Raw genomic sequence first — 13,188 nt, 5'->3', positions numbered from 1 at the left:
GTTAGATCAAGTCTGACATTGTTCTTGATTCACAGCAGGTCCATTTGCAACATCAACAAGGACAAATATTAAGGCAAGGAAGCAGACATTTACAACTCTGTATTTAACTTTAGGATTGACCTGGTTCACAAAAGAGGGGTTAAATCTAACTTAAATCGTGGGACACTATCTTAGATTAGATTACAATTCATATTCGCAGTTCAGGACACAGTTGGGGTCAGAGACGATATTATTGGCCAGCCTCAACATGTTATTATGGTAAGCTGATTCATAGAGTTCCTCAAAAGTTTGACCTTCAATATTTAAGCTGATTTTCAATTGGTGGAGCCTGATAGGCCTCTCTGTTTAAACTTTGTTTAGGTTTGACTTTCACTTCCTGAAAACGCCTGTCACTCAGCCCTCACCCAATAAAACAGCTTTAGGATCATGTTAGACAGGGTTCTTGCAGCACAATGTGCCAATGATAACAATGTGGGAAATGCTCTTAAACCAGAATGAAAAAGATCCCTATGGAATATTAATAAAACCTCATTAAAATCCGCTTGACTGTTACGAAGTTGTGCTCTCAACTTTTATTTGTGGCTGCTAGAAGTGCAATAACCCTATTTCACACTGCTGCAAAAACACATTATACCCAAGACCTAATTCCATTCATCAAGTGTGGTTTATCTGTTTTATTATTCATGCTCATATCCTCCCTCTATTTGTGATTGTGTCATAATACACTGTGCTAATTGTTTATTTATTGTGTAGGCTATAATGGACCTTTTTATTTATTTAACATTCTCATTCTTGTAGTGTGAATAATACATAATATACATAATATTTAAGGTTTTTAGGTCAACATGTACGATGTGTGGGATCAATTAAGTTTTATTTATTTATCAAATATGATCAATTGAGTTACATTTCCAGTAATGCATGTTTGTTTTTTAAGAAAATGTCTGTTTGGTTAAATTACAAGAAGATTCTTCTCAATTATAAAAGAAAAGTTCATCCTTTAACTTATTAAAGACATTCACATTCAAAATTAATACATCTGTAGATATGTGACGTTCAGTGCACAGACATGCTATGAAAATTGTAAATTGAAAAGTAACTAAAGCGTACAAACCAATATAGGCTTAGTGGAGTTGAAAGATTGTAAAAATATTGCCACTGAGATAATAAATATACGGGGTTTCATAAAGTATTTCCACTTAAGTTAAGTACAACTTCTATACATTTGTACTTATGCACATTACTTCAGTAAATGTAAGCCTCTTAGTTTCACCCATAAACTGTACAGTACATCAACGGTTCCCTGTGCTGTTAGATTTACTTCAAGATTTTTGTAGAGCCTACAGTCTCACTTTATCTCCTCTGCTGAGGGTCATGTGTTTTGTAGTAAGCCTTAAACTAAGCTATCTGGTAAAGCTACTAAACTGACAAAAGTCAGAATTTGTCAGAAACAAAAGTTAAAATAAGAAACAAACTGATAGCCATATAAAATGCAGCATTTGGAAGTCATATAGAGTCCTGCGGTCATAGCTATGGTTTACACACTTTACAACTTTACATTGAACGCACCCATATCGAGCAATAGTGGGTTAATGTAATGTCACACTCCTAGCTGATCAATCTTTAACAATTTAACATTAAAAACTACAAATTGCGTTTTATGTGCATTTTAGAACAGTTGGCTAGTCCAGCTGCCACCATGCCGTTTCGCTTTTAGAGGATATAGTTTGTGTGGTATTCAGGGACTCATCAACTATCGTCATTAAAAGTGACTTAAGGTATGGGAAACAAACATTTTAGACCTCATGGGTAACTATCTCTCCTTTGCCTACGATCACTGCTTCTTCGTAAAGCTAAGTAACCTGCTGCTGATGTGTTGTTTAATTTGCGTGTTTGGAAATAAGAATAACTTTGAGGCCTCATGGCCTGCTCGCTGGTTTAGGTGGTTTGGGAGTTTTCTGGCTGCTAATATCTGATTTGTAATGTTAGTGTTTTTGTTAGTCATGTAGGCTATTTCAATGCTACGAATAATGTTAAAGTAGGCCTCGGGCTGAATCAGTTTTGGCGAATATTCCACCATTGCGTGTTGATTGTATGTATGATTTTACTGACTTAATAATAGCTATGTGACATCTGACTTAATATTCTTCACTTAATTTTTCATTGTTTGCAGCATAGTCTAGTGCCTGAACTCTGCTGTTATGCATCTGGTGAATGTACTCTTTAAACAGCCCACATTTTAACCATATAAAAAAAACACAGGTGTAAATAATTACATTAATGATGCTCTGTTGCATTCAAGTGCCCCAGTAAGCCATGCCACTCAATGCATGCACAATACCTGCAGCCATGGTGCTATTAGGCTGTCTGTTGCTACAGCATATTATACTGTCTGGATTGCAAATGGTCTGTTACTGGGTTTAAATCCACCTATATCTCTGGATTAGTTGGAGGTGTTGCTGTTTTTATGGGTGATGGCTGAGGCCTGGCCCTAATGTGGAAGGAGCTCACTAAAACGTTCAATCCCCTCTTAGGTTGAGTTCCCAGAATGGTCCTGTGGAGTTCATATCATTTTCTCATAAAAGCTGCTGCCTGCTTCTGTATCCAACAGGGTTTTGGGGATAAAGCTGAGCATTAGTTCTGCTCTGTCTTTGCTATGCTGAGCTTGGCGTATGTTTGTAGCATGTGATGACATCAGAAGTTAGAGACTACATTTCTTCTCCTAAGTCTTTCTTCACATAATAAATCCAGCTTTTAACCAAACACATGAAAACATACACACTCTCGCAAAACACTGATCAATCATACCCACTTTACGGTAGAGCAGGAACATTTACAGAAAATGAAATTCTATGAATTAGCTACCTTTTTGTTTTCTGTTTGTTCTGTTCTGTATTTGTGTTTTGCACTGTTCTATCTACTTGTGCTCTCTGCAATTTTAATCTGCATTTTCTTTTTTAACAATTTTTAAATGAACCATTAGCAACACAAATGTATACACTACAGTATATTTTCACCTGCACATGTTTTAATTGTACAGTCTGTTTGTCTTATTTTATCTTGTATGTAGGTATTTTTCTTATTCCTGTAACTTATGTCCACCATTACATTTATTGCACCAGTTTATGCCTTTTGCCCGTGTTGGGTTTGTTGCATGTTGCATAAGACTTGAGATTTGAATTGTTAATAGAGGAAATAATTGGGAGATAATCAATGCAATAAAAACACAAGTTGTAGCCCAACTTTGCAATATTGTGGTCTTTATATGCCATATCTTCCCTTCCCTTCCTACTCTTCTACTCAAATCTCTTATTTTGTGAAGGTAGCTTTCGTGTTCTGCTGCTGCACTGCTCCTCTGCTGAGACTCTGCTGCTGTTGCTTCAGTTATGTTGTTATTTCAGCTTCACCCCAGCATCCACCTGTAAAATCCTGCAGGAGGGAGTTTGTTATTCTCACCTCCCTCCCGATCCTGCTGGGCCTGTTGTTCTAAAGTCGTGTTTGCTCATGGAATGTGATTATTATGTTAACATTACTTGTTGCAGAATAGTTGCAGAATATCAATCAATGTAAATTTACTTCACAATCCAGATACAAATTGTTTATATGTTCATTGAAGTCCTTAATTCCATTTCTTTGTTTTAACAGATACTTGGCTGCACATCATTTTAATCCTTTTATTTTAATTTTATTATCCTGTGTGAACCACACTGTCCTGTTTTTCACTCTTATTCTTTTGCTGCTTAAACCACTGAATTTCCCCACGGGGATTAACAAAGGTACATCTTATCTTATCTTAGTTTTAGGCTTGTTTAGGTTCAGGTTGTGAATTAACCAAATCAGTTATGTGGTCTGTTTGCCCCTAATAAAGAGACCACCCACAGCTGCTGACCTACATCTTATTAACTCTAATGGAGTCGTTTTAATGAGCCCCTCTGGGATGACTGACAAGCAGCCACACAATTCAGTCTGCAGACTAGAACAATCCACCCCCCTCTGAAAACAAAACATGGCAGTGGCTTCATTCTTATGGTAAAAGTCACACAGCCCAGCAGGTAACCTGATCCCCCCTGGCTGGCTCTTGTTCAGAGAGCAAGGGAGGTGCAGGTGACTTTATCTGAAAGCCACCAATGGGCTTTGAGTGACATGCTGCTCATTACGCTGCCACGGTCATTCATGCAAAACTGCAAAGCTTTGTGCTGAATTCAAGCCCTCAAACTCAGAGGTTTCTGGGATGACATCCACAGTAAAATAAAGAAATACTAGCATGATAGAAAATAATGTGTAAAGTATTTTTTCTTTGCTTCCAAAACAGTCTTTCACGCAAGTCTGACAACAAATGAAGTGACGTTTTCAGTTTTAACCAAAATGTTGGTCCAAAGAGTATCACTTTGAAAACTGAAACTTCCTTAACTTTGATTTCAAACAACAATCAATTTTGACTATCATTTAATCTGTTCCAATGTAGCCAAAACTACGCACAACATAGTGATTATAATTGTATCATTTTTTATGCCAAGGAATATAAAATATGAGTCCGTCATGCAAACATGTTTGCCTGTAATTGCTACTGTAAACATTGTCCATTATATTTAAGGCCAATCTATATGAAATACATTTAGTAGATTGCTTTTGAGAAATGCAGTATAATTTAAATAGGAAAAAAGCAAATTGGGTGCAATTTCATTGATGAAATGATTTAGACAAATATTTATTTGCACAACAGAACTGCTATTTTCAATATTTTCTACAATGTCAAATATCAAATATCGTGTGACCTTTTCCCCCCTACAAGTTAAACACTGCATAATGTTATGTGTGTGTGCCTTTTTAGCCGTCATCTGAATTTCAACAACGTTTTAGAAATCGTCTTGACATGAGGATAAGTTTCAAATGTTTGCACTCCCTGCCAATCATATCTGAAAAGAAGCTTGAAACTTTTAAATATTTTTCCTCTTTATGACTAAATTGCTAGTCTTTACCAGTTTGCTGCATGCGTGCCACTATAATTACACTTTAGTTGCTTTAACTTTCAGCCTCTGCTATTTTTAGTGTGTTCTTTTTCTTGAGCCACTCAAATCTTAGTTGACCCATTCGAATCCATCAATTAAGCATGCACGCAGCTCTGTGGTGATTTCGTAGATACACAGGGGCAGCAAGTCGTTACATGAAGTGTGTTTTGAGTCCAAGGTAAATAGACCATAATTTTGTTGCAAAGGCAACTGTACAGTATATTCCTTCCTGAGGCAAATTTTTGTATGAGTCATGTATAAAAACGGGAAACGTAAAGAGACATGGAAAAAGAAGTGGGCAGTGTTATTAGAAAGATAGACAAGGCTATGTTCTGCTTTAAGTGGAGGAAGGATTGCATACAATCCCTATCTGCTGAAATACTTCTCTTATGTGGTCTAGCACAAAAAGGTGAAAGAGTTTCTGTCCTTGTTCTCTCGATGGTACTCCCCGTGGCTCTATGGAGAAAAGCTGTTCTCTCTGAATGCAGATCTTGCATCAGACAGACCTCAGTGTATTCAAAGCTGGGTATCGTCGAGAAGGACTCAATCACGTCAGCACAGCATCTGGAAGTGATAGCTGTCAGTTTTTTCAAGACAGTAACACTATTAATTTGTGTTAAAGGAAACTGCAATGTGTCAATGAACCCTAATGGTTTGTGTTAAGTCTTATCTGTAAAAAGGCATATTTTATCTAGAAAATTCTGGGAAATGTATGCGAAAGAATACAAAATGAATGAAGAGAATTTATAAGAAAACGAAACAGACTGCAGTTATAGTTTCAGGGTGAGGTCGATATGTCAGTCAACATCCATTTTTGTGGTCCCCAGTGAGCACAGGATCACGTACTGTATGTATGTATGTATGTATGTATGTATGTATGTATGTATGTATGTATGTATGTATGTATGTATGTATGTATGTATGTATGTATGTATGTATGTATGTATGTATGTATGTATGTATGTATGGCTATTTTTTCAATTTGAAGAAATAACTTGGTGAGGGATTTTTTCCAGTGTTTTCTTTTCTTTAGATGAAATGACTAAAAACACACTTTTAAAGCCAATTTTTTTTCCACAGACCTTTTCATTGCGTTGCATCACAACAGTTTTCTTATCTCACACATGATTACACGTGTGCTTCAACACAAATGGGAACATTTTAAAGACGACCTGCCCCAGCTTGTCCTTTTTTAGTTTTAGGGAAGTGAAATCGCTTATTTTGTCCTTTGGCAACTAGTCAAAGGAAACATGCTAAGAGGTATAATAGCATGCAATTGAAGCCCATCATTTCCTTTTCCCCCCCAGAATGCAGTCCTGTTGCATCTCGTTGAGGCAATTTTCTATTTCACTGTTATCAGACAAGTATGTGGGAAACTGTTTCCAACGAAGTATGACCCACGGTTGAGAAATGGGGCCTCTGCTGGCAGTCGGTTGTGATTTAAGGCAGATGTGTGAAAGTTTGCCTGGCGCTGAGACCTGAAGATCACATCAGGTCCAGACTGAGACCGAATTGAGTGAAGCCAAAGAGACAGATCAGGAAGGGTCCGCAAATACTTTTCATCTAAAGCTTTAAGTGATGCACCAGAGAGAACTTCTTGGAGTAGACACTTTGATTGCAACATCTGGATGACAATACTAGCCTACTGTTTATATTTTCTGCCATAGGATACACAATCTGCAGGAATAATAATGTTGCTTTTCATTGAATATTTTTAAGCTAAGCAGTTCCCACAAGAGAACCTGCTTCCTGTTGACTATTCGGCTTATACATCACTTCGCATGCAACAAAATCTATTCATCTTAATGACGTCAAATATAAGTGAAAACAGCTAGAGGAAGAATGCGCCGTAAAGTGGGTTCCTTTACAGTGCCCAAACCGAACAACGTGAATAACAATTGCTGCCGATGACTGAAGAAACCACATGAGAATGGTAAACGGCAGATATAACAAGAACCGTTTCATTACTCGGTGGTGGCTCTGTTTGGTCTCGCTGTGCTGAGGAAACACAGCTGACCCCAGTCTTTATACACAGCGTGAGTAAACACAACAAGCTCAGCTCCACACACTCCAAATGAGTTAAATCAAATTCAATGACAAAAATGATACAAGGGGTCATCGTGAGGGTTTTTGAACAGTGCAGCGGAAGTTTATGATCAAAATCCAGCCCAGTTATGATTTGAACAGCCTCGTGACCTGGCGCTGACGTTCTCCTAGCACTGATTTTAGTTTTTGTTACAGGATTATGGCCAATTAAATCTTAGGAGGACATAACGACGCCAGATCAGATATGGCTTTCAATGCTTGGACATGATAGCTGCTTTGATTAGGAAAACAATTTGGCTACACTTTTACATCCTCCTGAGTCCACTCTTGCCTGATGTTAATTCTTATTGCTGTCATATTAGGACTCATGCAGATCCTTTAAAAATGGGGTGCCAGACACATCTTTTGACACTTCAGGGCTTTTGCTGATTTTTCACACAGTTCTTCTATTCTGCTGTGGAACTGCAGGAGAGGTCTCATATTGACACCTCCTTGTTTGTTGCTGTTTGTGTGTGTTGGCAGTTCTTCTGAGGAGCACCAGTTCAAACTAGCAAAGCATGTTGGTTTGAATACATAATGCTCAAAATATTGTTGGTATAAGAACAATCCAGCTGTCTTTTGTAAAATATTTAGTTGTGGTCTTCTCTGTCCTTTTTATAAAACAAAATACTATTGTTTTCATTTTCAACAAAAGGCTAATGTAACATTTTTAAAGTACACACTACAAGTTAAAAGTATCACATTTAGGCTTTTAGGACTTTCTCCTTAGCTGAAAATTGCAATTATTTTCAATTGGTCAAAAAGTCTTCCCCATTTCCCTTTCTGGCATTTGTTCCCATCTTTGCTTTGAAATTTAATGGAAAACTCTTTCCAAATTGATTGTGTAAAGTCTGGGTTCACTGAGCGTGTCATACATCTGCACCTTTTATGACCAATTAAACAGCTTCTCACATAAACGCTGACACCTTTGTGGCTCCTTTTTACTGCAGCTTTTGTTTTCCTTACTGTAATTTTCCGTAACCCCATATTATGGTTACACCTTCAAATAAATTCTCCTCTGTTATGGAAGGTAAATAAGGTGAAGCCACAGAAGCGGGGCTGTGTTTGTAGAAATGCACATGTGGTGCTGTGACTGACGTTTGCTCTTTCAAGTATATTTGACAGTTTGTGTCCTGTCACTTTCAGTGGTCTCTGCTTTGGCTCATTTGTTCTTAGAGGCTCAAATCTAAAATAAGTTTCCTTTACAAAATTGTTATATAATCTAGCTTCATGAGGAAATTAAACACTTGAAAGAAGAGTCAACATACATTGATTTGTCATAGCAGTCTGAAGATGGTGAAATAGGACTGGGCAATAATTCAGTATCATGATTTATGTCTTTTAAGGGAATGTTGGGATATTGTGATAATTGTGTTGTCCTATTGATGATAAAGCACAAGTGCATGCATATTAACATGGCTGGAAAAATACACGTTTTCTCTTTTATATGACTAAAGATGTATGTTTGTTTTGCACTGAATTTATTTTAATGAGGAAAATAATCATGTCAACATTTCTATTGACACAGAAATCAATAGGCTTACCATGTTTTCAATTAACATCCCCTATTTATTTATTTATGGAATTACCGAATTACATGCGATATCGTGAAATATCCATTGTGATCAAGATACAAAATGTCATATCCTATCCGAGGATTTTGCCCATATAAACAGCACCACTGTGAATATCAGTTCTGGGATTTTGGGAACACTTGTATACAAAAGAAAGGAAGTCATCAATCAAATAAACATTAGCCATTTTTACTGTTACTTACTCATCTCATAATAACAGTGGGTTACAAGGTTGAGTTGTAGTTGGCGTGCTGGATGATGATTGTGATTCACGGTGTGTGTGTGTGGCCTAATTGTAACTCACTCTCACACGATAAGCTACTCCTGCTCTAGAGGCACTTCATTGGAGAGTAAATGCAACTCAACCACAGGCACAGGCTTGTTATAATTCTCATTTTTATCCCCACAGATTTTCACATTTACACAGTTATGTTATTTTTAATCGGCTCTCTCTCTTGAGTTGCGCTAACATTTTAAACATGGACGGATATTTTATATAATTGTCATCTTTGGTATCAGAGAGGTGATCCCCTTGAGTCATAAAGACTTGTTTTTCAGCACAAGATTTTTGTACAGTAGCTTTAGTTTATTTTCATGCGTTGTAAATGGGTACCATACTCCATGAACCCTGCCTGAGGCCGCAGGAGATGATGGGACATGTCTGCACAGAAGGATGGATGCTGATGGAATTATATATGACGGCTGGCTAATCGGGTTTGATGCTGGTGAAGGGAGGAATAACACAAGCCCTCTGTAATTATGGCAATTACAGCCCTGCTCTATTGGGAGACAGGATAGGAGAAACATTATCAAATTATTCATCGTTTAAACATTGATTGATTTGAATAGGGTTCGCAGTTGAATTGTCATTATGGGTTGCACAATGAAATGCAGTGGAGTTTAACCTGAAAATGTGAAATGGTATATTTTTTTACTCATTCTTTACATAAATATTTATTCCATTGTACTCCTCAGCTGCTCAGCATAAAACTCTGTCAGGAAAAGTGTTTGACTTTAATAATATGTATTAGCTGCCGTGTAACCTCAGGACTGACAGGGAGTGAGATATTTTTACGCTAACTAAGTTGTACATCCCTGATTTAGGAGCCTTACGGTTCTCTGTTGCTGACATACTTTACAATGGAAAGACACATGCTGGCCAACAGCTGAATTTCAGTCATGGCTTTGCTGCCAACATTGAAATATGAACTTAATTGAACTTTAACCCCCTATATTCCGTCATCCAATAGAAATCTTGCATTGACTGGAAGAGGAAAAGTAGCATTGTATTCATCCCGTTGGTTAAGTCTACATTATAAAACTCATCAGACTGAAATTAAGGTTGTCATAATTCACAATTTACACTAACTTTTCATCTTGTGTGTTTAGTTTAAAGCCGAGATATAAAAGCTTCCATTGAGGTGCTGCTGAGCAAATGTTGACTATGGTCACTAGGTTAGGAATGAAAAAAACGCAAAAATAACAGGTGCAAGATGTAGATTAAAATCATTTTCTTAGAAAAAACGACACTGCACTGGTAAAGACCCCCTTTTTATTGAGGTCTGTATTTTTAAAACAACAACGAAAAGTTACACACCAAATCTATCGCTTGAAAAAAGTAGTGATATCTCTAATAATTGCAAGAAAGGGCTCATCATTACATCTTTACCAAAGCAAATTGCTTGACCAATGGAAAGACAGGCAGTCCAGTGCAGACGGATGTGTCTCTGCAGGAACAGCTAGGTTTGTTTTTAAGCAGAAAGCTGTAACACCTAGTTTCTAGTTAGATGGCCTATACTGCATCTGTAAGCAGAGCCCAAGCCTGCTCTGTTCATCCACCTGTGGAACAGATTGTTCCGTGATGAGGAATGCTTGTCTGCAGAAAATCTCCACTGTAGTAAAATGTTGCTTTGCATACCAGTGGGTAGAAATGTGGCGTTCTGTTCTTTTTCTACTTAACGTGACAACATCCTTCAGAGGGAGTCCAATACTGAATACATAAAATATGTCACATTTTTTCAAAAGGAACAGATCTAAAAAATGGTGGAATAATTGCAACGTGTGGTCTTGAATTAAATTATATTGCAGCCAAAGAAGAAAAAGTTAAACAAACTCCACATTTTTAACTATGAAATTGGCGTAAACTTAGCAAATAACTTTTGAAAGATGTTTTATTTTTTATATCATTATTTTGCAGACATTCGCTAGTTTCATCATGTTAAATTTGACTATGCTCTTTTCCCGTCTCATTGTCAATTACATACCTTTGGATAATGACACGTTGGGTGTACGAACAAGCATTTTGACCAACTCAAATTTGGCTCTGGGTAATTATATTTTACAATCCACCTTTTGTGTTCCTTTTTAACATTTTGAGGACTAAACAATTGGTCATGTAATTTAAAAGACACATTTTTAAACTAAAATACAAAGAATCAAGGAAATTCCTTGACAGAGTTTATTTGTCTAACCTTTTAAGATGTATAGGACATGTCAGATAAGGATGCATGATGGGAACACCTTCCAAAGTCCCATCAACTTAATAAGCACCTGAGTTTGGGAGGTATTTTATAACTCAATGTTCAGTAATCAGCATAACTCATAGTCATGACACACAGCAGCATGCATGTAGATACATGTGCTTCAGGGGAGTCATGATCCATGAATCAATGTAGTGAAATATACAACAAATTGATTAAAACCCTCAAAAATCACATACTTTGCATAGTGTTGTGGATATCATATATCACCGGGCATCTCGTACAAGCAGGCTTCATACATATATGATTTATTTAAAGTTGTGTTCAGAAGTAAAGGGAGCAGTATTCGAAGTTAGTACGCTTTTTTATATACTTTTTGCATTTAATTACAAGCAGCAGAAAAAAACAATCCTACCAAATACCATTGAAAGAATAAAAGAGTCGCGTAACGTTTACTCAACTTTTTATCAATGGCAAGTTTAACCACAACTGCCAGCATGGGCCTTCTATGTGCCCAACTTCTCATATAAAAAAAGAAGAAAAACAGCCAGTTCACTTTGAAGGCAGCACCAGCACCAACCACAGAACAAGTGACCGCAAGTTCAGAGATGCCTCAAAAGTCCAGATGATATTTGGCCTTGAAATGAAGCCAATACGGACAGATTTAAAATGAACTTAAAATGAGCAATTCAGAGATAAATAATAAAACGATTTGTTTTCTTATTGCCTTTTTTTAATTGAGCTTTGCGCCCATCATCCTAACTTCAGCTCCCCCCTCTGTTTCATCACTCTGACTTCATCACTCTCTTTGTTGCTGTAAACTGACCACTGCCTCTTTTGTCTGAGCCAGAGAAGCCTCCCTATTGATCGTCCAGTTTGTTTTTCCTGCCTCTTGATAACAGCCATATGGTTTAGTTTATAAATGAGTTGCTCTGTTCCCATATTTACTATGCAGCACAAATTCTTCCATTGTACTTGGAAACTGTTAAACACAACAAACTTCTAGTAATTTTCCTCTAGAGTTCATGAATACAGATTACCTGTCCGAAATACATATATTTAAGGTGTGTTAGAATTATCCATAATGACAAATGTACAGTATAAAAAAGTACTCAACAAAATAGCATAGCAAGTCTTCTCGAGTATAATCACCAGGTATTATGTCAAGAATGCAATAATTAGTTTTTAAGTCTGCTGCTCACAAAACTACCCTGCAGCTATAGATCCTTGTTTCCAACCCAACATGCAACACAAATACGAAAACTGTGCAGGAATGCTTTGAGAATATCACGTAGCCCAAGGAAACGAGTATGGGTTTGATCACTGCTATTGTAACTTGATGAGCCCGAGGCTAAGCTTCAACAGTTTCTGAGGGGATGGAGGAGATGATCAGCTCCCTGTTGGGTCTGATCTCCAACCTTAAACCCTCTTTAGAGGTCGAAAAACACAACTTTCTGATAGATCCTCTGCATGTTTACTACCTTTTTTAAAACATAACAGAAAAAGTGTCCAAGTGCTGCAAAAGTTTACCTTTTACAAGGGTTTTATCAATCAATACAATTCCTTTCAATTGTTTGTATAAAAGTGTAATTTGTTATCTAATGCAAACCATGTAAAATGTGTTGCTTTGCAGTTTATAGAGTAGTACATTTCTGTAGATGCATGCATTGATAGTGAAATAGTCCTCTACCTCTGCAGAAGCTCTCTCTTCTCTCCACTGATGTTAGACTCCTGAGGATCACTGACATATATCCCAGTTTGTGTCCAATTTCACAAGATGCCAGGGAAGGGAAATCAACAGTATTCTTGGTCAATTATCTCCAACAGTCCTTTCTGAGTCTTGCACTTGTTTGAAAATTGTTCTGAAAGTAAGTGAGAAGCGTCCCAGAGGCTGCAGGCACTGCTTGCAGAGAGCTGCAGGTCCTAGAGCCTGCCTCTCTAAGGGCCCCTCAACAAGGAACATAAATCACTCCAGAGTAAAACATCTCAAACAACATTGGAAGAGTTGCCATGAAATCTGGAATTCAGTGGTGCCCAGAA

General features: G+C 37.3%; 1 protein-coding gene across 1 annotated transcript in view; it reads right to left on the bottom strand.

The window, feature by feature from the left end:
- Positions 1-12,939, bottom strand: part of ngfb (nerve growth factor b (beta polypeptide)) — a 33,397-nt gene extending 20,458 nt beyond the window's left edge. Inside the window, exon 1 of the mRNA XM_063911560.1 lies at positions 12,839-12,939. The gene's annotated coding sequence lies outside the window, so the exon portion shown is untranslated. The remainder of the gene's footprint in view (positions 1-12,838) is intronic.
- Positions 12,940-13,188: the final 249 nt, after the last annotated feature.

The sequence above is a fragment of the Eleginops maclovinus genome, chromosome 20 (assembly GCF_036324505.1).
Source record: "Eleginops maclovinus isolate JMC-PN-2008 ecotype Puerto Natales chromosome 20, JC_Emac_rtc_rv5, whole genome shotgun sequence".
In the NCBI taxonomy this organism is placed as follows: Eukaryota; Metazoa; Chordata; class Actinopteri; order Perciformes; family Eleginopidae; genus Eleginops; species Eleginops maclovinus.
The sequence above is the reverse complement of the archived record's forward strand: the minus strand, read 5'-3'. Positions and strand labels throughout refer to the sequence as shown.